Raw genomic sequence first — 20,122 nt, 5'->3', positions numbered from 1 at the left:
TTAACAACCAAATTTTTAGAAGCACAATCTTGCCCTTTTTAACCATCCACATGTTAAGAAGGTATAGTATTTTCAAGGTAAAAGGAAATAAGAGATAAAGAAAAAAACCAGTTCTTCTTTTAAAGACAACAAATGTCTCCTGTCTAATAAGTTGTTTTTAGGATTTTGTTTTCATTCAAAATTTCAAAACACTACTAAACTCCTGGGCCCAGGTCTTATTTTCTTTCCAACTGCTGTGGTTTCCAGTTAGTTTGTTATCTTGATTGGAGGACTGAGCTTCATGATATGCATCTCAAATGATTATTGCATATACCTTTGGCAAGATCTAACTGGTTATGATGAAAAACAAATCATTTGTATTGTAAGGGGAGAAAAACATATGGCTTGTGGAAGAAATTTTGCTAATGAGAAAAAGATAATGCATGATTTTAGAGTTCCAAATCTGTATGTTAAAAAAATGTAAGATGTGGAAAGAGGGAAAGTTTGAAAAGTGGGTAGGATGTGCTTACATGGAGACTGAAAACATTAATTCTATCGAGTTGGGCTGAAATGCACACATACATACAAACACACATCCCAGTGTCTAATACATCCTTGTGTGTTTGCTACCTCAAATATTCAGTGACACTAATGATCACTTTCGCATTTGCCCTTCAGGCCAAATTCTCTTCTAAATTCAATCCCACCCATACTAATACAGGCCATGTGTATGTGTCCTGAAGCAGAATTCAGTTCTGTTGGCTGGAATGAAAATGCAAAAGAACATCCGTATGCAAGGTTGGCAAGTGGAGGTGATAGAGTCTGCAATGCATACCCCTGACAAGTTTGTTTTTTTTTTTTTCTGGCACTAATTGCCATGATTTGACATGACTGCATATTTTTTAGACACCATATGATCTTGGCAAACGAGAGTGTCAGTGAAAATTATACTCCATCAGCTTAAACCTTCCTAAATGCCAGAGAAGTAATTTGATCTGTGCTGTGAGCAAAGTCTTTAAAAGGGGTGCTGATCCTCATCATGTTTTAGAGAATACATGGCTATTATGCATTTCTTTTAAACCACTGCATGTTCTAGACTTGCTCTTTCCCACACAGTAGTCACTAATGACATGTAGCTCGTCTGAATTGAGACGTGCTCTAAGTGTAAAATACACACCAGATTTCGAAGATCTGGGATGAAAAAGAGAATGCAAATAATTCATCAATAATTTTATATTGATTACATGTTGAAGTGATATCTCAACAATAAAATGGGTTAAATAAAATACATTATTAACGTTAATTTCACCTGTCCCTAACATAACCAATAGAAAACTTTAAAGCACATATGTGTTTTGCACTATATCTTTATTAGACAGTGTCATTCTAGATAGATAGTAAAGATTAATAAACCCTTGGACTTACTGCTTGGTCTATTTTTAAGTACATATATAGATTTGAAAAGCCACAGAAAAAGCAGACCACCCTTTGTGTCAATCCCCACATACGTTAAAAGTTTAACCCTCTGGGAGCACCAAGGCGTGTAATTTCCTCTTTCAGAGCAGTAAATGGTCATCTTCAAGGGTTATTTTGCAACTCCTGCAGTGACAACTGATTTGTGGTGATCATTTTAATGTCATGTTGCAGCCAAAATGTCAATCTCATTATTAAAAAACCAAACACACAGCACACATCTTTGGGGCAGGGAGGGGTAAACTCCTCCACTGGCCGACAGCTAGAAGACTAAAGCTGCCAAATGGGTCCTTGAATCATCTCCTCTGGGTTCAGGCCCCACTATGGTCTCCCCCTCCCAATACTCCCACCACCTCTATAAACTTATTCACTGATTTCTAAACTTGTCACTGCCTTTCACAACCCCATGCCTTTTCACATGCTGTCCCTGATCCTCTTTCTCTGCCTGTAAAACTCCTACTCCTACTTTAAAATCCAACTCACTCAGATGCTCCTCCCTGACAAAATTATCCTGTTCTGCTCCCATAGTGCTCCAACATTCTTCGCATTTAATTACTAGAGCACAACTGGGTTTCACTGTAACTATTCAATTGCTCTCTGTTCTCCTTTCATTTGTACCTCTCCACTGACTCCCACACTCTCAGGCCAACACAACAAATGGTGTGTTGGTGTATGTATGTGCATATATGCACATACACATTTTCAAACATACATGCACAGGAAAGAAATCTACAAAACCTAAGATAGTTACATATTAAAATGGGCACCTGGGTGGTTCATTTGGTTAAGTGTCCAACTCTTCATTTCAGCTCAGGTCATGATCTGTGGGCTTGAGCCCTGCATGGGGCTCTGAACTGACAGTGGGGAGCCTGCTTGGTATTCATTCATTCTCTCTCTCTCTCTCTCTTCCCCTCCCTCACTTTCTCTCTCTCAAAGAATAAACTTTATTAAATAAATTAAATAAATAAAATGTTAAGAGTAGTTAATTCTGGTGGTGGGATTATAGGTGAATTTTTTTTATTGTGGTAAAATGCATGTAACATTATAGGTGACTTTTTTTAATTATAGTAAAATGCATATAACATAAATTGTATCATCCTAACCATTTTTTAAAATGTTTATTTATTTTGAAAGAGAGAGAGAGAGAGAGAGACAGAGAGAGAGAGAGAGAGAGAGAGGGAATCCCAAGCAGGCTCCCTGCTGTCAGCACAGAACCCAATGTAGGGCTTGATCCCATGAACACAAGACCATGACCTGAGCTGAAACCAAAAGTTGGACACTCAACTGACTGAGCCACCAAGGCATCCCATCATCTTAACCATTTTTAAGTGTAAAGTTTAATAGTGCTAAGTTTATTCACATCGTTGTACAGAAAATCTCCAGAACTTTTTCATCTTGCAAAACGCAAACTCTATTCCCATCCAATGACTCTTCTCCCCTCCCCCCAGGCCCTAGCAGCCACCATACTATTTTCTGTTTCTATGAGTTTGACTATTCTAGATACTCCATGTAAGTGAAATCATACGGTATTTGTCTTTTTACGACTGGCTTATTTCACTTAGCATAATATCCTCAAGGTTCATCCATTTTTGTAGCATGTATCAGAATTTCCCTCCCTTTAAAAGTTGAATAATATTCCATTGTATGTATATAACACATTTTGTTTTCCATTCATTTGTTGCTGGGCATTTAGGTTGCTTATAAATATGAGTGTACAAATCTCTCTTTGAGAGCCTACTTATAATTCTTTTGAATATACACCCAGCAGTGGGACTACTGGATCATGTGGTAATTTTATTTTTAATTTTTCTGAAGAATTACCGTATCATTTTCCACAGCAGCTGCACCAGTTTGCATTCCCACCAACAGTGCACAAGAGTTACCAATTTCTCCACATCCTCAGCACTGTTTTTTAATAATATACTGTTTTTTAATAATAGTCATTATATATATATACATATATATGTGTGTGTATATATATATATATACACATATATATGTGTGTGTTTATATATACATATGTGTGTGTGTGTATATATATATATAATATATATATTATATATATATATATGGCAGTATCATGGTTTTGATTTGCATTTCCCTAATGCTTAGTAATATTGAGCATCTTTTCTATGCTTATTGGCTATTTCTATCTTCTTTGGAAAAATGTCCTTTGCTCATTTTTTAATTGAGTTGGGTTTTGTTTGTTTGTTTATTTGTTTTGGACTTGTAGAAGTTCTTTATATATTGTGAATAGTAACCCTTTACTAGATACATTATTTGCAAATATTTTATTCCATTCTGTAGGCTGCCTTTTCACTCAACTGACTGTGCCCTTAGATGCACAGAAGTTTTCAATTTTGTCAAAGACCAATGTACCCATTTTTACTTTTGTTCCCTGGGCTTTTGGTGTCATATCCAAGAAATCATTGCCGAATCCAATGTTGTGAAGCTTTTACCATATGTTTCCTTCTAAGATTTTATAGTTTTAGGTCTTACATTTAGCTCTTTGGTCCACTTTGAGTTATTTTTTTGTATATGGTATAAGCTACTGGTCCAACTTCATTCTTTTGCATGTGGATATCCAGTATTCCCAACACCATTTGTTGAAAAGATTGACCATTCCCCATTGTATGATCTTGGAGCCCTTGTCAAAATCATTTAACCATATATGTAAGGGTTGATTTCTTGGCTTTCTCTTCTATTCCAGTGGTCTATATGTCTGTCTTGGTGCCAGTACTACATTGTCTTGATTACTGTAGCTTTGTAATAAGTTTTGAAATCAGAAAGTGTGAGATCTCCAACTGTCTTCTTATATTTCTACATATATATTTGTGTGTGTGTATGCCTATGTACATATATGCAATATATATATATATATGTTTAGCTAATCAGAGTTCCAGGGTCCCTTGAGATTCCATATGAATATTAGGATGGATTTTTCTATTTCTGCAAAAAATGTTTACCAGGATTTTGATAGAGACTGCATTAAATCTATAAATTATTTGAGGTGGTACTGACCTCTTAAGAGTGCTAAGCTTTCTAAATCATAAATATGAGATGTCTTTCCATTCATTCAGGTCTTTTAAAATTTCTTTCAGCAGAGTTTTGTAGTTTTCAACTCTTTTGCCTCCTTGGTTAAAACTGTTCCTAAGTATTTCATTTATTTTGATGCTACTGTAAATGGAATGGTTTTCTTAATTTCCTTTTTGGATTGTTCATTTTTAATGTATAGCACATGATTTACCTTTGTATGTTGATTTTATGTCCTGCAATTTTGCTCAATTCACTTACCAATTCTAATAATTATTTTGTGAAATCTTCGTAAAGATCATATCATCGGTAGATAAGAAAAATTTACTTCTTCCTTTCCAACTTGGATGGCTTTTCTTTCTTTTTCTTGCCTAATTGCTCTGGCTAGGACTTCCAGTTTTCTGTTGAATACACATGGCAAAAGAAGGCACCCTTGTCTTGTTCCTCATTTTAGAGGAAGAACTTCCAATCTTTTGCCACTGAGTATGATGTTAGCTGTGGCTATGGGTGATTTTTATATTCTTCTCCTTTAATTAAGCTCTTTTTTTTCCACTGAATAAAAATGTAGTGGGTACCTGTTATGTTTCAGACACTGTCCTAAGTTGGAAATTCAGCAAGCAACATAACAAATTCCTATTTCTCATAGAACTTGTAGTAGGGGGCAGGGAAAACTAACATTTAAATATCTGATATTTGAGATAATGATACATCCCATGAAGCAATACAAACCAGAACTAGAAGGTGCCTGTAATGATGGGAACAACAATCTTGGATAAGGTAGTCAGGAAAGCCCCTGATTAGGTGAACTGAGCCACTGGCTATCTGGGGAAGGATAAACATTCGATTTAATGACTGTGTATCAACCATGCTGCTGGCAGCAGGGGCAGAACACAGTTGGATTAGGATACTGTCCCAGACCCTGTGGAGGCTTTACATGTGGTCCTAGAGAAGGAAAGCAAAGACAAGGAACTAAAAAACTGAAAGGGCTCAGGTCACAAGCATAGGTGCAAAGGTCATAAACAACCTAAAGAAAGCTTTCAGCTCTGGGGTGCAAGCAGGTGGCAGGTAAAACAGGTCAAAGTGCAAACAGTTCTCAAGGCTTCTAATTGGCAGTCAGCAGGGACAATGAAGAGGTCATACAAATACCAGTTTCACCCCAGTGAAGCCCCTAACCCAGTGAATCAAGAGAAACAGCCAAAATGACAACCCAAGACTCAGTAGGTCTACAGTATAAACACAAAACATCACAACATCCATGGGAACCGATTATTACATGCACATTTAGCATGTGCTTAATGTCATTTCACAGATCAACTTTTGTCCAGGTGGAAGAATAAAACTTCTACCCAAAAATGTTAAAGGAGAATGAGTTGCTCCTCTAGCTTTTCTGGCAATTCAACTGAATGTTATAAAACCACCAGATTTCTCTTCTTGAAGTACAGGGTTAAACAAAAAATTCAAAACCAGCAATGGAATAGCAGCTGTCTGAAGTGATAATATCTATGGCAAATGGACTGGATTAGCCAAGCAGCATCCAGAGAAATATGTATATCATCATGATTACCTCCCATTTATAGTCCAGCCTCTTGGGAGGGTGTTGATCAGGGCTGCCAAAAAAGATAAATCAATTCATTCCAATCGGACTTGGTGACTTTACCACTTGCACTCCGAGAATCAGGCTGGAATCACTTTGAAAAGAGATCATCTCTCTTCTCCTATTTAAACAGAAGCCTCTGTCAGAAATGGACGGAAAATATGTTTTGGCAGCTGAGTCAGTGGTAATTGTGAGAGTTGAATGCTTGCAATTTTGCAGGCTTTGCCATAGAGACGTGGGGCAGACACTTGAGTGAACGTATTAGAGCATTCGAACAAACGGCGGTCCCATCACCTAGACTGGCTGCAGCCAACAGACTTCTAATTGATTCTCTTTGGGCCCCAATAATGCTGTTTGTTCGCAAATGAATTTCTAGATGGGAGCAGACAGAACAAGCCTTGGAGGGAATCTGGAATTAAACCCTCTTCTTCCTCTTCACATCTGGGGAGTCTGGCTATTTCATCTGGGTGCACTATGGAGGTTTGCGTTTTGCCCAAGGCTAGAGAAAGGGGTGCCATGTAGAGAGTCTCTGGTCACATCTATGCCTCAGACAGCTCCTGAACCAGGAGGGACACATACATTCACATAACATGTCAGCCCACCGCCAGGCCCCAGCAGCAAAGACAAAAGCCTCTCCTGGTTCCCACCAAAATGGATGAGGAAGCTGCTTAATTTTAATCATTCTGACTCTTAGATGTAAAAAAATAAACCTCACTTTATTTTCCTTTTAAACCTATATCCCCCCCTTCCTCCCACTGCAGTAAATTAGACTAATTCCTGAGTGGCTTTAATTAATCATATTATCACCATCAACAGTAATCGAGTTTCTGGAACTTTTCACAGACTCACATCGTTCATTGTGTAATCATCATACTGGGGAGAACTTCTGTATTTTGCATGTCCGCCCACAGATAAGAAGTGGCATTTTCTCCTACATTCGCATACCAATCGATCAGCCAAATCCATAGCACTTATTCACGTGTGGTGAATCACAGAGATTGTTGACATGTTTACCAAGATGCTGACACGCTGAAGAGTGCTTCCCAGCCCCAGCAGGGAACAGGCACATGGCAGACGTCTGCATACATGTTGGAAGGGCTACCTGTGGCAGAGAACATCATCTACTGAATGCACGGCAGACATTTCGAATGTCAGTTGAGTGACTCCATTTCATCCAAAGATGTACTTCCTTCAATTTCTACTTCAGCATGTCAACTCTCACTGCTTATTTCTGTGTTCCACGTTTAACAGGACACCTGCCCCACCAGTGACCATGTCGCCAGACAAATGGGGATTGTTGTCAATCTTGAAAATTGTCAGAAAGGAGATGAAATAATACTTCAACTTGCTAGACCTCTCAAAACATTTCTTCTGGGAACCTCTGCCTAGTATATGAATGGCTGTGAGTCTAACCTGTGCAGAAATGGCAAGAAGGGGGTGGAATCAGAGCCCCAAGGGACAAAAAAAGAAAACTGAAAGTAAGCACCAATCCCTTTTATCAGAGTTGCTTACTTCCTCCACCGAAAAGAGGAGCCCACTCCTGTTATTAGGCATTACTGATTACATAAGAACAGAAGCTTGGAGCACACAGTGGAGAGCACTCCCCAAGCTGCACTAATCTCCTCCCTCCTTCTCAAATCCCGAAAGCACTTCCTGCCACAGGGCTATTGCACCTGCCCTTCAGTTTCCTTAGTCATTGGCAATCTACGTCCTCCACTCTGTTCTTGGCTCAGAGAGGCCTTCCTGGACTTAGCCATCACTCTCCAGCCTCTCTTCCTACCTTATTTTTCTCCTCAGCTCTTACTCTCATCAGCCAGGAAATGCATTTATTTATTTGGCTTTTATTTATTCACCTCCCTGAACCAGAATGTAAGCTTCATGGAGACTGGAATATAGTTTTGCTCACTGCTATGTCCCCAACACCTATAACAATGCCTGGTATAGTTGGTTCTCAATAGACATTTGTTAAAAGGATGAACTGGATGGATAACTGCATGGATGGATGGATGGATGGATGGATGGATGGATATTAAAAGGTGAGACAGTAATGCAGGACATTCCTGTCGGTAATAGTGACACTGATATTAATAATAGCCATATCATAATAGCTAACATCTATGTAGGACACTGAGTTAAGCACTTTTACACTTTTCCTCCCCTCAACCTAGGGTCTGGGTCACCCAGGTACCTTACCTATTTTAATCTTCGCCTGGCTCATTATTTCAAAGAGTCAGAAATCATTCCCCAATGCTCTATGGTTTAAGAGTTGCTGCCAAGGAAAACCTCTCACACTTCATTCTGGATGTCAAAGGAAAAACTGGCTTAAAACAGGAACTTACTCTTCATGGCCAAGGTTTGGTGGATGGAATCATTTCATCAGTTTACCTGTTAGCACCATAATCCCCCCATTTAGCCCACTGCTGCTGGCATATGGTATTCCTAATCATTCCACAGCCCAAGGAATACATTTCTGGAATATTCCATCCCACCTCACTTTTATTAAATACCCTGTGACCAGTCCTTCTGCTCGGAGACTGTCAGAGACTAAATCAGCCCAGGCGCCCACATCCCAGAGGGAAAGTAAAAGAAGAAAAACAAGCCCACAGAAAGTCATCATTCCAGGCTGAGTCTTCCCCTCTGGTCCATACAAGCACTGCAGCCAGAGGGAGCTTTCCAAAATGCAAATCCAAATGTACATTTTCCAAATGTAAATCCACCTTGATTAAAGTACTACAGCAGCTTCTCACTGTTCTTGGATTCCAGTTTGCCTCCTTAATATAATACACAAGGACCTGCACTGCAAGGTCATTCCCAGTGTCCTCAGCCATGCTGTTTCTTCCACCCTGAAGCCTTGTCAGAGTTCCTCTTATGTGCCCTGTTCCTTTGGACCACAGGACCTCTGCACAACATCCCTCAACCCTCACCTGGTCAAAATTCTTCCTCTAGATTCTAGCCCCAGTGCCACTTTCTTCTCTGTGAAATATCTTCTAACCCCCAGACCTACTGTGTGATCTCCTGATACTGAAGCTAGAGAGCTCTGAGTTCTCTGTGGACAAGAACTGGGCTATTTTTTTTTTCCTCACTATTTACTCCCCGGTACTAAGCAAGGCTGCTGGCAGAAGGCAATGTGATATGTGAAAATGAATTAATGAATGGATGGATCAATGAATGAATGTATATACATACTACCTAGTCAATGTTTATATCACAGGGTTATTGTTAACACTCCTATAAGAATACTTACAAAGTAAATACTTTATAAAAAGTATAAAATATGATATTCTGCCTCCATCCCAAATCTGTATCTGAAGCTGAAAGGAAAAAAACACATCAGATTACAGAGTGTATGTGTGTGTGTGTGTGTGTGTGTTGTTGTTGTTGTTGTTGTTGTTTTGCTGGTGCTGCTATTGTCATCGGCGGGCACAGCAGCCTGAAGGGAGGAGAGGAGGCGTTTATATACATTTAACTATTTTTGACACTGCCACACTGCGGAAGTAGTGGCCAGCTTAATTCTGCTGAGGTAGGTGTGTGCAGGTGAGCTCACACCCATGCCTCCTCACTTCTACCAGCATAAAACACAGCACCCTAAAGTGCCTGACATTCAGGAGGTCCTATGTCTATGAGGCTGACTACAGAACGAATCCCGCAGCACAGGCCACACGATCCAGTCAGGAATTCTCTGTTCTGTGGAACACATCTCCAGGACTCACGATTCATCTGCTTGTTTCTGAAATCCTCTCAGTGAGCCAGCGATTTTCCAGTTCCGGTAATTCCGCCCCACCTGCGCGCAGCCCTCGTAATCTGGGGCCATGAAGGAACAGCCTATTGTAATTGCCCTGATTTTTTAAGTCCCCAATTACACAGACAGATCATTATTGTATTTATCATTTACATGTTCATCACAGATAGGTATCATTCACATATGTATGTGTCATGCATCATTATCATACACACACACACACACACATACACATTTTTAAGAACAGAAATCTACTTCTTTTCATTAAAAAAGTTATTGATCCCTCATCCCCAAGACCTAGCTCTTTAATTCTGGTAACCACAGAGTAAGAAAATCGGACAGATGAGGGAAATAACCATTGCAAAATGAAAAAAGCTGAAGCTTCAAAACCCGTGCGCCACATTACCAGACCCTCGAGAGACGGTCTGCCTGGTCACAAGCATTAATCTTGGGGAGAAAGTAGAGAAGGGGTGTAAACCTTTTTAAACAATGGTCTAAAAGACTATCTTCAACAAATCAACAGTATAAAGTGTATCTTCCACAAAATAACTCATTTAGCCCCAAATACAAACCCAAATTCTGACATTAGTTCACATGTTCAATTAGTTCCTTCATTTACTTAATCAACGCTACCAATCACACTGATTAGGTCTCACCAGACCACACCTCCCTACTTTTATCAATATCAATTAGCTGACTTTCATTTTCCATGCAGGGATCATTTACAGCCACAGGCTTAGGGGTTTAAAACAAGAGTTTTGCTTTGGCCACGGAGAGTTTCCAGGCCTTACTTATTTCTCCCTCCCTAAAAGCAGCGACCCAGAAAACTTTTTTTAAAACTCTATATAGGCCAAGATGTACTCCACTGTACATCCATGGCACCATGCACACCTGGCAAAGTCCAAGGGATGAAAAACGACTTATCCCAACAGCAACCACAACTCAATAGCTATACCTGACCCCTCCCAGGACAGCATTCTCTGCCCAAAACCTCTGCCCACACAGAGCTGTAGTGAGAAGCTCCAAAAGAAACGGTCCTTTAGACCAAGTTGTCACAGACCTTTTCTGTAAAGGGACAGACAGTAAGTATTTCAGGCCTGTGGACCAGTGGTCTCTGCTGCAGCCACTCAGCTCTGTCACTGTGCCATGAAAGCAGCCACAAAGGACACATAAATGAACAGGCATGGCTGGGTTCCAATAGGATTGTATTTACAAAACTGCGGGTGAGCGGATTTGGCCCGAGGGCCACGGCACACTGTCCCTGCATTAGACTAGGCTTCCTTATAATGAGGGGCTTTTGTGAACAACTCTATGGACAAAGAAAGGCTGGGTGGTCAGGGTAGACTGTGAACATGAGATTAGGGACAAACCGAGTAGGGCTCAAAATCCACGGAAGGGCATAGCGCTGGAAGCCTTCTTATATTTCTTTCAATGGGGAACAATTTACATGCAATGAAACGCACCCATTTTAAGTGTACTTCCAATGTATTTGGAAAAATGCTCACATCATCTAACCCTTGGCCCAAGAAAGAAACAGAAAATTCCCCGATCACCTTATAAAGTTCCCTTGCTGAACCACAGACCTGCTATGCATCACCACAGCTCAGTTTAACCTGATCTAGAACTTCACCAACATGGAATCAGGCAGAAAGGACTCTGAGGTATGGCTTCTCTCCACTCAGTATACTAGAAACCCAGCTACACTACTGTTCCATGCTATCAGCATCCACCCCTCCTGACTGCTGTATTGTAAACCACTGTAAGAATATGCCACAACAGGGACACACTGCCCCAGACCCCTAAACCCAAAGTCATTTTGAATCAGAGAATAAATACTTCTGGAAGTGCCAAGACCAGAAACTCCATACTCCACCATGATCCTCACCACGCTCAAATTTCCATGTGGATCAAACTTAACCCCCCACGCCACCCCACACACCAAATTCCCACCTTGGCTCAGTGTAAAATAGAAAAGATACACACACCCCAACTAATAAATAATCTTGCTTCACCAGAATCCCAAGTAGGCAGCCCTGGCAAATTCTCTAGAAATCATGAATGTGTCTCTCCCAAGCCTTTCAAGCTGCCATGTGACGGACTGGCCCATGGCATTTCCTCTGCTAACACTGGACTGTAAAGCTGGACTGCATAATTAACACCCACGGTTATTTTTCAATGCCTGCACCTGGCACTCTTAATTTAATTATCTCTCCGTTTCTACAATCCACTGCACACTGGTGACTGCTCCACCTGGCCATCCTTGCCCTGAATCTCCACTTGCCTGCAGGACTTTTCATCCAGAAATAATTAGGAACACAGGGTCCTCTGTCTCATGGCCAATTCAGCCTTGAATGCTACTGGACCAGGAGGAAAGTTTTATTTCAAATAAATAGAGTCAGCTTGTAGCAGCGGTTAAAGGCACAGGACCGACATCCAAGCATTTCTGCCATGCTGGGAGTTACCAAAAAAAAAAGAAAAAAAAAATTTTTAAAGTGGCAATGACCTTTCAGAAAACCTGGAACACTCTGGTTCTGGGAATAATCTTTTCCCTTGGCTTGCTCATGGCAGAGAGTGAAAGAATAAATTGGGAACAGCCTCCCAGGAAGGCTAGAATGACAGCCTGCCCACAATTATCCATGTTAAGGACACACAAAACGGGGAGCAAGCAATCCAGAGATGAATCCCATGCCTCATTTCATAGGACTGCTTCAATTTACCCTTCCACCTATCCATTCTATACTGTTACTGACCAGAACAGCCAGCAAGTAGCAACCTTGAACACAGATAGAGAGTCTTCCACTCTTTCTTCCACTTTTTGGTTTCTTGCTGAAAATGGCACCTAGCACCTAAAACATTCCCACACTGGCAGTTTCATCAATAGTAAGTAAAATTACACATAAAATAATATTATAGGAACTACAAATCAGGGTACTCAGTGTATTTCAAGACATGTCCTTCTACACACTTTCCCTCACCTTCATAGATTTTCTCCCAAATGCCTGCCCTTACACACACATGCGCACACACACGTACACACACTTCTCATATTGGGTTAGAACAAGCCAACTTTAATAATCAGTTTTAAACAGGGAAGCCAGGCTGTCCTCAGCATTTCTCTGTTTCAATCTCTTTTAAGATATTCAAGAGAAGCTTCTAGAAAGGGCTTCTAGAAAGGAATTTTGGAGATCTTGCTTTATTTAAAAAGCCCCTCCCCACTCACGTGGCAAATTCTAGTTCACCTTTGCCAAACGCAGACAAAATTTCTCAGGAAACGTTGACATGCTTTCCTCAGCTTCTCTGATTCTCAAGGGTGTTCAAAGTTGCTGCAGAATCCCACCCCCACTGATGCCTCAGTAGCGCCCCCTCTCTTCACCAAGGCCAAACCCAGGGGAGCGAGGGCCGGCAGCCTGGCCTCCTGGTCTGACAGATGGCTTCATTTCCATGCCACCCCACAGAGCTGGCCGCAGCACACTTCCCATGATTTACAGCATCTGCTGTGGAGTCTGATGTGGTGCTTCCTCCCATCAAATAACGTAAGCAATGTGCAGAACAAATGCACTAACTTGGTGAACTCTGTAACCTTGCTGGGCCCACTGTCTTCTACGGCCAGAAGCTCAGACAGTGGGGTTTTCTCCTGGGACCCTGCCTTCTCCATCTCCATTTCAGACAACTTCCCTCTGTGGATAAACAGTGCTGATCTGGGGGTGGGCAGGGGGACGTACCAGGAGTGCCAGTCCATTTTCTTTCCCCTCAGAATAAAAGAAAGAAAAGCCACCAACTACAAGCTATGCACCACGGCAATGACAGGCTGTTCTTAGCCTCAGAACACAGCTTGATTCTCTCTCAGGAGCCTGGTGAGCCCTTCCACCCAGAAGGAAGAGAGAGAAACACTGCTGTCCAGATGGGAAAAGCCAGGACTTGGTGTCCAAAAATCTGGGTCCTAGTTTAGGTTCTCCTAGAAGCAGACTCTGAGACAAGGATTTGGGCACCAGTGACTAATCTGTGAGGTGGAGAAGAGCCAGCAGGGGAGTGGGGAAGTGATACTTGGAAGGGAAGGTTGCCAGTCGGCAAGCCAGTTATCACTGTGGTAACGGGCTTTTTAATCCCACTAGGGAAACTCTGAAGAAAATGCATAGATCAGGTACTTCAGTGTTATCTCCTCCTCCAAGGGGGTGAGGGATGTGGGGGTATACACCAGCTCCCAATTGTCATAGGCTCTGGGCTGCCCCAGGAAGTATGCATTCCTCTGACTTTTGGTCTACCACAACGATAAGCAAAACACACTAAGGTGGCCAGAGAAAGCCATCAGTCAAAGTCATCACCAAGTGCCCTGATGGGTATGCGTAAAGAACATGGGCAGGGCCATGACAACCTCTGAATTCCTGTGTCCTGTCACTGATCAGGGCTGGCACTTGAGATACATCCCTTAACTTCTCTAGTGCCTAAGCAACTCCTCTAGAAAATGATGCCATTGTACCTACCCCCATGCTTATGGTGAGAATTAAGTCAGATGATTCTGTAAATAACTGTGCAATTTAGAAAGCCCTATGAAATCATTAACTCTCCCAAGCCTACAGGGAGGGCTGGGAGCCCACCATGTGCCCAGAGCTCCAGGAGAGATAAGAGCAGAGCACAGGCTTTGTTTCTCTGTGCCTTACATGGAGCACCTATGGGGAACTTGACCCCTTGGTCAGGATCCTGCTTGTCGAAATGCATAGGGGAGCAGGCACTCTGCCTCAAACTTGCAGGAGTGTGAATCCAACCTGCTACACGAGCCTCTCAACTCAGGGGAAACATCTCATTTCAACAAGGTGAGGATTACTCATGCAAGACCAGAAAGAAAAGGCAATTTGAGCAGGGGGAGGGGCACACCCAGGTGACATCTGTGCAACATCCTGGGGTCAGGGGAGCAAAGAAACCAGGAGCAAAGAAGCCAGGGGACTTCTGAAGCATGATCGGGGCTCCCTGCTTTCCCCTCTGACCATGAGATAAATAATCACTCCACACTTCTCCAACCTGAAGCCCCTTCTCAAGCAAAGACATTGTGGCATCAAACTACTCCTCACACTACCTTAAAAAATGACGGTGTGAGAGCTGATGTTAGTAGCTAGGTGACAAGTACATGGATAAACAAATCCTTACAACCTAATCCAAGTATCCAGCCCATTCGAGAAAAACTCAAAACGGAAGCTCGGAGATGTGCGTAGACACACATCCCTCCTCCCACTCTACCCTCCCACCACTTCTAAATGTTTCACACAGCCTTGGCCTCAAATCAGGTCATCCCTCAGCAGACACCTTCAAACCCAGAAGCCCACCTACTTCTGAAAAATTATACAAAACAGCAGCTAAAGTTCTGCCTCCGCCCAGTTTTCCTCTTTACCAGATTCCTCTAGGCAAGGTCTTCTTAGCCTAGGACCCAGGCAGTAGTGGTCTACTGAGTGGGCTTGAAATGGCCCTCAAATTCCATGGAAAATCTAAATCAGAATTTCAAGCTGCTGTAACCAGATCCTCCAAGTAGGCAGTGTTCCTCAAGAATTAAGAACCACTATCCTAGGGGTGCCTGGGTGGCTCAGTCGGTTAAATGGCCGACTTCGGCTCAGGTCATGATCTCGTGGTCCGTGAGTTCAAGCCCCGCGTCGGGCTCTGTGCTGACAGCTCAGAGCCTGGAGCCTGTTTCAGATTCTGTGTCTCCCTCTCTCTGACCCTCCCCCGTTCATGCTCTGTCTCTCTCTGTCTCAAAAATAAATAAACGTTAAAAAAAAAATTAAAAAAAAAAAAAGAACCACTATCCTAGACAAACTGACACCTGGAAAGCCATGGAGCTGGATCACGCTCTACACTATTAAGTACTCAGGTACATAAGGACTGTTCTGATCTCAATACACTGATAAACGGGATGGCTTCTCTAATGTCCCACCAAGTATCCCTGTACAGAGGAACGAAGAACAGGTATGTGGGTGACTGGGCTCTTGTAGAAAGTGGTTTAAGGCAGGCATGGAATCCATTCCGAGTTCTTATTGTCCAAGTACCTATCTTTAAAATTCAAGCACATTTTACATGAACAGAGTAATATACCATTGTCTGTTTTGGCCTAAGAAATGGTTCTTCTTGCTCAAAACTTGCAGTAAATCTGATGCCTCAGGAGGCAGTCTGAGTTTATTGGCTTCATATACTCAATGAAAGATAGGCAGATAACCTTGGAGACAGGGGTAGGAGAAGTTTTTATGGCATCAGTGGTGAACTTCAAAGGGTCCCCCAAGATGTCTCCAGCACTCAGGGAAGATGCAAGAGAGAGATCCACTGGGGTTCTGAGCAGTTAAGTGACCCATGCAAGGCTGGCAGAGGTCTAGCCCATAGCCTCTGCCTGGGCCCTTGGCTTTTGCCCCTGTTCTCCCTGGTTTTCCTTTTGGAGGATAGAGGTCACATGGACCCATACTCTTATTATTTCAATAAGGGAACAAGGTCCAGAAATTTACAGTGATTTTCCAAAGCCATGTGGTAAGCTGAAGATGAAGTTCATGACCATGAGTCTCTACTAGAGCTTTTCTCACAGAGGCCTATCCTCTTCTCTGAGAAAAAGTCTTCTTTTTCTTTTTCTCCTTCTTTTTTTGTTTTGTTTTGTGTATGTGGGTTTTTTGTTGTTGTTGTTGTTGTTTTTTATTGTTGTTGTTTTTTACCTCTATTCCTCTATGATGTTCTGAACTTTTGATGCCATAAACCAATATGGTGCACTGCTCTTCCCAGACTACCAGTCCCCCATCCAATTTCCCAGCGAGGTTCAAGAACAGCTCTGTCCATCCCAGGGCCCTGCCTTTGCAGAGGAGGTAACAATGTGGCTGATGCTGGCCAGGACAGATCAGGGATTCCCCTAAGAGGTCTCTGCTTCTGACTTGATTTCCTTTGGGGTATGCTAAGGGAGAAATTAGCTTGTATAAGTCAGATCCTCTCTCAGGAACTAAACACCAGCAGCAAACAAAAACCAGACCAAAAAGCATCCGTTTGAAAAGACAAAGTGGGGCAAAGGCAGGGAGCCAACCCATAGGCCCCTGACCAGAGCTAACTGCCAGGATCTCCCTTCAGTGAAAAGGGACAAAAAAAAAAAAAAATCACAAAGCTAAAGGATTTATTTCTTTCCTTTTTGGTAACTAAGTCAGGCATGTTCCCTCTCTATGTAATTCATTTCCCTTGTGGTCCCAACCAGCCCCAGGCCACCACAGGAAATGGGGAGCAGAAGAACTTTCCATAGACAGGTCCAAATATTTGCCTCCTGATGCCACCTGATTAAATCTGTGGCCACCACAGAGAACAGCGGAAATTCACTGGTGGTTCCCCATGTCCTTTGCTCGATGGTGCTGAGCACGTGAAGTGAAAAAGGCTTACATTCACTAATGTTTTCCTATTTCACCATGGAGACTCTTCTTTCCTGGTCTCAGTAACGGGACCACTGGGGGTCAGACGAGGGGACCCCAATTTTCTCACCGTGGTAGGACTCCACCGCTAGTTAACAGACAGGAAGCTCCTCCCAGGCAGAGCTGTCTGTCCGTTGGTTGATCTGTTTCTTTTTTTGTTTCGCCATTTTCATAATAAGCATACAAGGGAGAGAATTGGGTCTGCTGCCAGACAGTGCTAATGAGGCCAAGTTCATGGCCTTTCTTCCCACAGGATCCTTTGCTCTTGTTGCTGTTTGGCTTTGTTTTCAATGTGCTCTTTGGCCTCCCAGAGCCTCCCTCACTCTCATCAAGGGGGCCGCCATGGCTGGGTGAGACTGCGACATGACACTGAACAGGGTATCACTACATCACTAAAAAGCATGCTACCCAAAGGCTCTCCCATGTGAGGAGGTGTGGGGGGATGTTGTCAGGGTTCCCACCCCACATTTTGGGGACAGCTGGGATTATTCCTCACGGAAGGCACTGAGTGGCATTCGCCCCTTTTAAGGAACTAACTGGAGAATCCTGTCCCTCCCTGCTTCTGCTGGTGGCCAGGGCAGAGTGAGCCTACTCCAAGATCTGGCTCAGAGTCCAGCCTATAATGCCCTTTGTCTCTCAAAGCTCTCAAAGCCTATTCCACGTGGTCTGGTGATTGAAAGGCAGCCTTGCAGACACTGTGCACTGTGGGTACCCTCCCCATACCTCCTCAGTCTCTACCATTTCAGTCCCTGTCAGCTCCACCTGTACCTACCAGCACCAGCATCTCTCTGTCCAAATGTGTGATGGACAGAGTGATGTGCCAGGAATAAAGACACCCCCTTCCCAGCATCCCTCAACCACAAGTAATGGGAGCCAGGGTATATGTACCCCTGCTCCCTCCTCCTAGGGATGCAAAAATGCTCCCAGCAGGCTCTCCACTGCTTTCCAGAATCCCCAGAAGGGCACATTACCGCCAGGGCTTCTTTTCTTCCCTGAGTCACCTCCCAAACAGATGACCTACACTTAAGTCTTTTGTTCAGGGTCTGCTTCCAGGGAGACCCCCCACCAAGACAGACTGTGGGTTACGCTGGAAAAGACCTCGGAGAAGAGGGAAGAAACTCCAGGTTCTAATGACTTGATATCTCTGAGCCTCAGTTTTGTCATCTGCAATAAGAGTCACAATGTTGTCTGGGTGACTCCAGGATGTGATAAAGGTCAGAACCACCATGGTGATGATCTGCCAGGCTCCTGACAATATGTGTTAACCAGACTGAAGAGTTGGGGTTTCTTTTTCTGTGCAGCCAGAGCCAGGGTGAGATCCTCACTCTGCTTCCCACAATGAAATATTACTCAGCCATCAGAAAGAATGAAATTTTGCCATTTGCTATGCCATGATGGAGCTAGGGTGCATTCTGTTAAATAAGTCAGTCAGAGAAAGACAAATACCATGTGATTTCACTCATGTGGAATTTAAGAAACCAAACAGATGAACGTATGGGTGGGAAGGGGCAAGAGAAGAGAGGGAAACAAACCACAAGAGACTCTTAGTGATAGAAAACAAACTGAGGGCTGATGGAGGGCGGTGGGTGGGACACGGGTTAGACGGGTGATGGGTCTTAAAGGAAGGCACTTATAACACTGGGTGTTATAAGTAAGTGATAAATCACTGAATTCTGTGCCTGAAACCAGTTTTGCAGTGTATGTTAACTAATTAGAATTTAAATAAAAATTTTTTTTCAACATTTGTTTTTTTGGGACAGAGAGAGACAGAGCATGAACGGGGGAGGGGCAGAGAGAGAGGGAGACACAGAATCGGAAACAGGCTCCAGGCTCTGAGCCATCAGCCCAGAGCCTGACGCGGGGCTCGAACTCACAGACCGCGAGATCGTGACCTGGCTGAAGTCGGACGCTTAACCGACTGCACCACCCAGGCGCCCCTAAATAAAATTTTTGAAAAAGAGAATGATCCTCATATGGCAACCATCATAATAATTTACTCAAGCAAAAATCATAAACTAGTACCCAGACTAGTGGCTAAATGCTTGCTTGGTAGGAAGGGTATTTACATTATCTTGGAGTATTTCCCAACAGGATACTTATTAATGTCAAATAAAGTGGTAATGTTACAGTGGAGGGAAGTGGGTTGACTGACCCCACCCTAACCAGTTGGTGATGGCTGAGTAATATTTCATTGTGTGTATACATATGTGCATTTATCATTCGATGGACATTTGGGCTCTCTCCATAGTTTGACCTTTGTTGATAGTGATGCTGTGAACACTGGGGTGCATTTACTCCTTTGAATCTGTAGTTTTGTATTCCTTTGGGTAAACAGTAGTGCAATTACCAGCAGTGCACCTAGCAGTGCAATTGCTAGATCATAAGGCAGTTCTATTTTTTTTTTTAACATTTATTTATTTTTGAGAGAGAAAGAGACAGAGCATGAGCAGGGGTAGGGGCAGAGAGAGAGAGAGAGAGAGAGAGAGAGAGAGACAGAATCTGAAGCAGGCTCTAGGCTCTGAGCTGTCAGCACAGAGCCCAAGGTGGGGCTCAAACTCACAAACCGTGAGATCATGACCTGAGCTGAAGTTGGACGCTTAACCAACTGAGCCACCCAGGTACCCCAGGGCAGTTCTATTTTTAACTTTTTGAGGAACCTCCACACTGTTCTCCAGAGTGGCTGCACCATTTGCAGTTGTCATATGGGGATTTTTCTAGTTCCATCATTTCTCTGACTCAAGGGAAGAGTTATTTCCATATCATTCATTCATTTGTTCATTCATTCATTCAAATGTGGACTCAAAGATTCTTATTTAAGTCTATAGATTATATATAATCTGCTCCTGTCATTATTTATTTTGATGTTCAAATTGTCCCAGATTTGGCCAGTAA

General features: G+C 42.7%; 1 protein-coding gene and 1 long non-coding RNA gene across 3 annotated transcripts in view; both read right to left on the bottom strand.

The window, feature by feature from the left end:
* SLC24A3 (solute carrier family 24 member 3) overlaps positions 1-20,122 on the bottom strand; it is a 481,010-nt gene that overhangs the window by 316,998 nt on the left and 143,890 nt on the right. The gene's annotated exons all lie outside the window — the stretch shown is intronic.
* On the bottom strand, positions 4,838-18,957 carry LOC128311165 (uncharacterized). The gene is made up of 2 exons (XR_008289224.1): positions 15,622-18,957; positions 4,838-15,381 (listed from the first exon to the last, which is right to left on the bottom strand). It is a non-coding gene; the product is annotated as an uncharacterized LOC128311165 (long non-coding RNA).

The sequence above is a fragment of the Acinonyx jubatus genome, chromosome A3 (assembly GCF_027475565.1).
Source record: "Acinonyx jubatus isolate Ajub_Pintada_27869175 chromosome A3, VMU_Ajub_asm_v1.0, whole genome shotgun sequence".
NCBI classification, from domain to species: Eukaryota; Metazoa; Chordata; class Mammalia; order Carnivora; family Felidae; genus Acinonyx; species Acinonyx jubatus.
The sequence above is the reverse complement of the archived record's forward strand: the minus strand, read 5'-3'. Positions and strand labels throughout refer to the sequence as shown.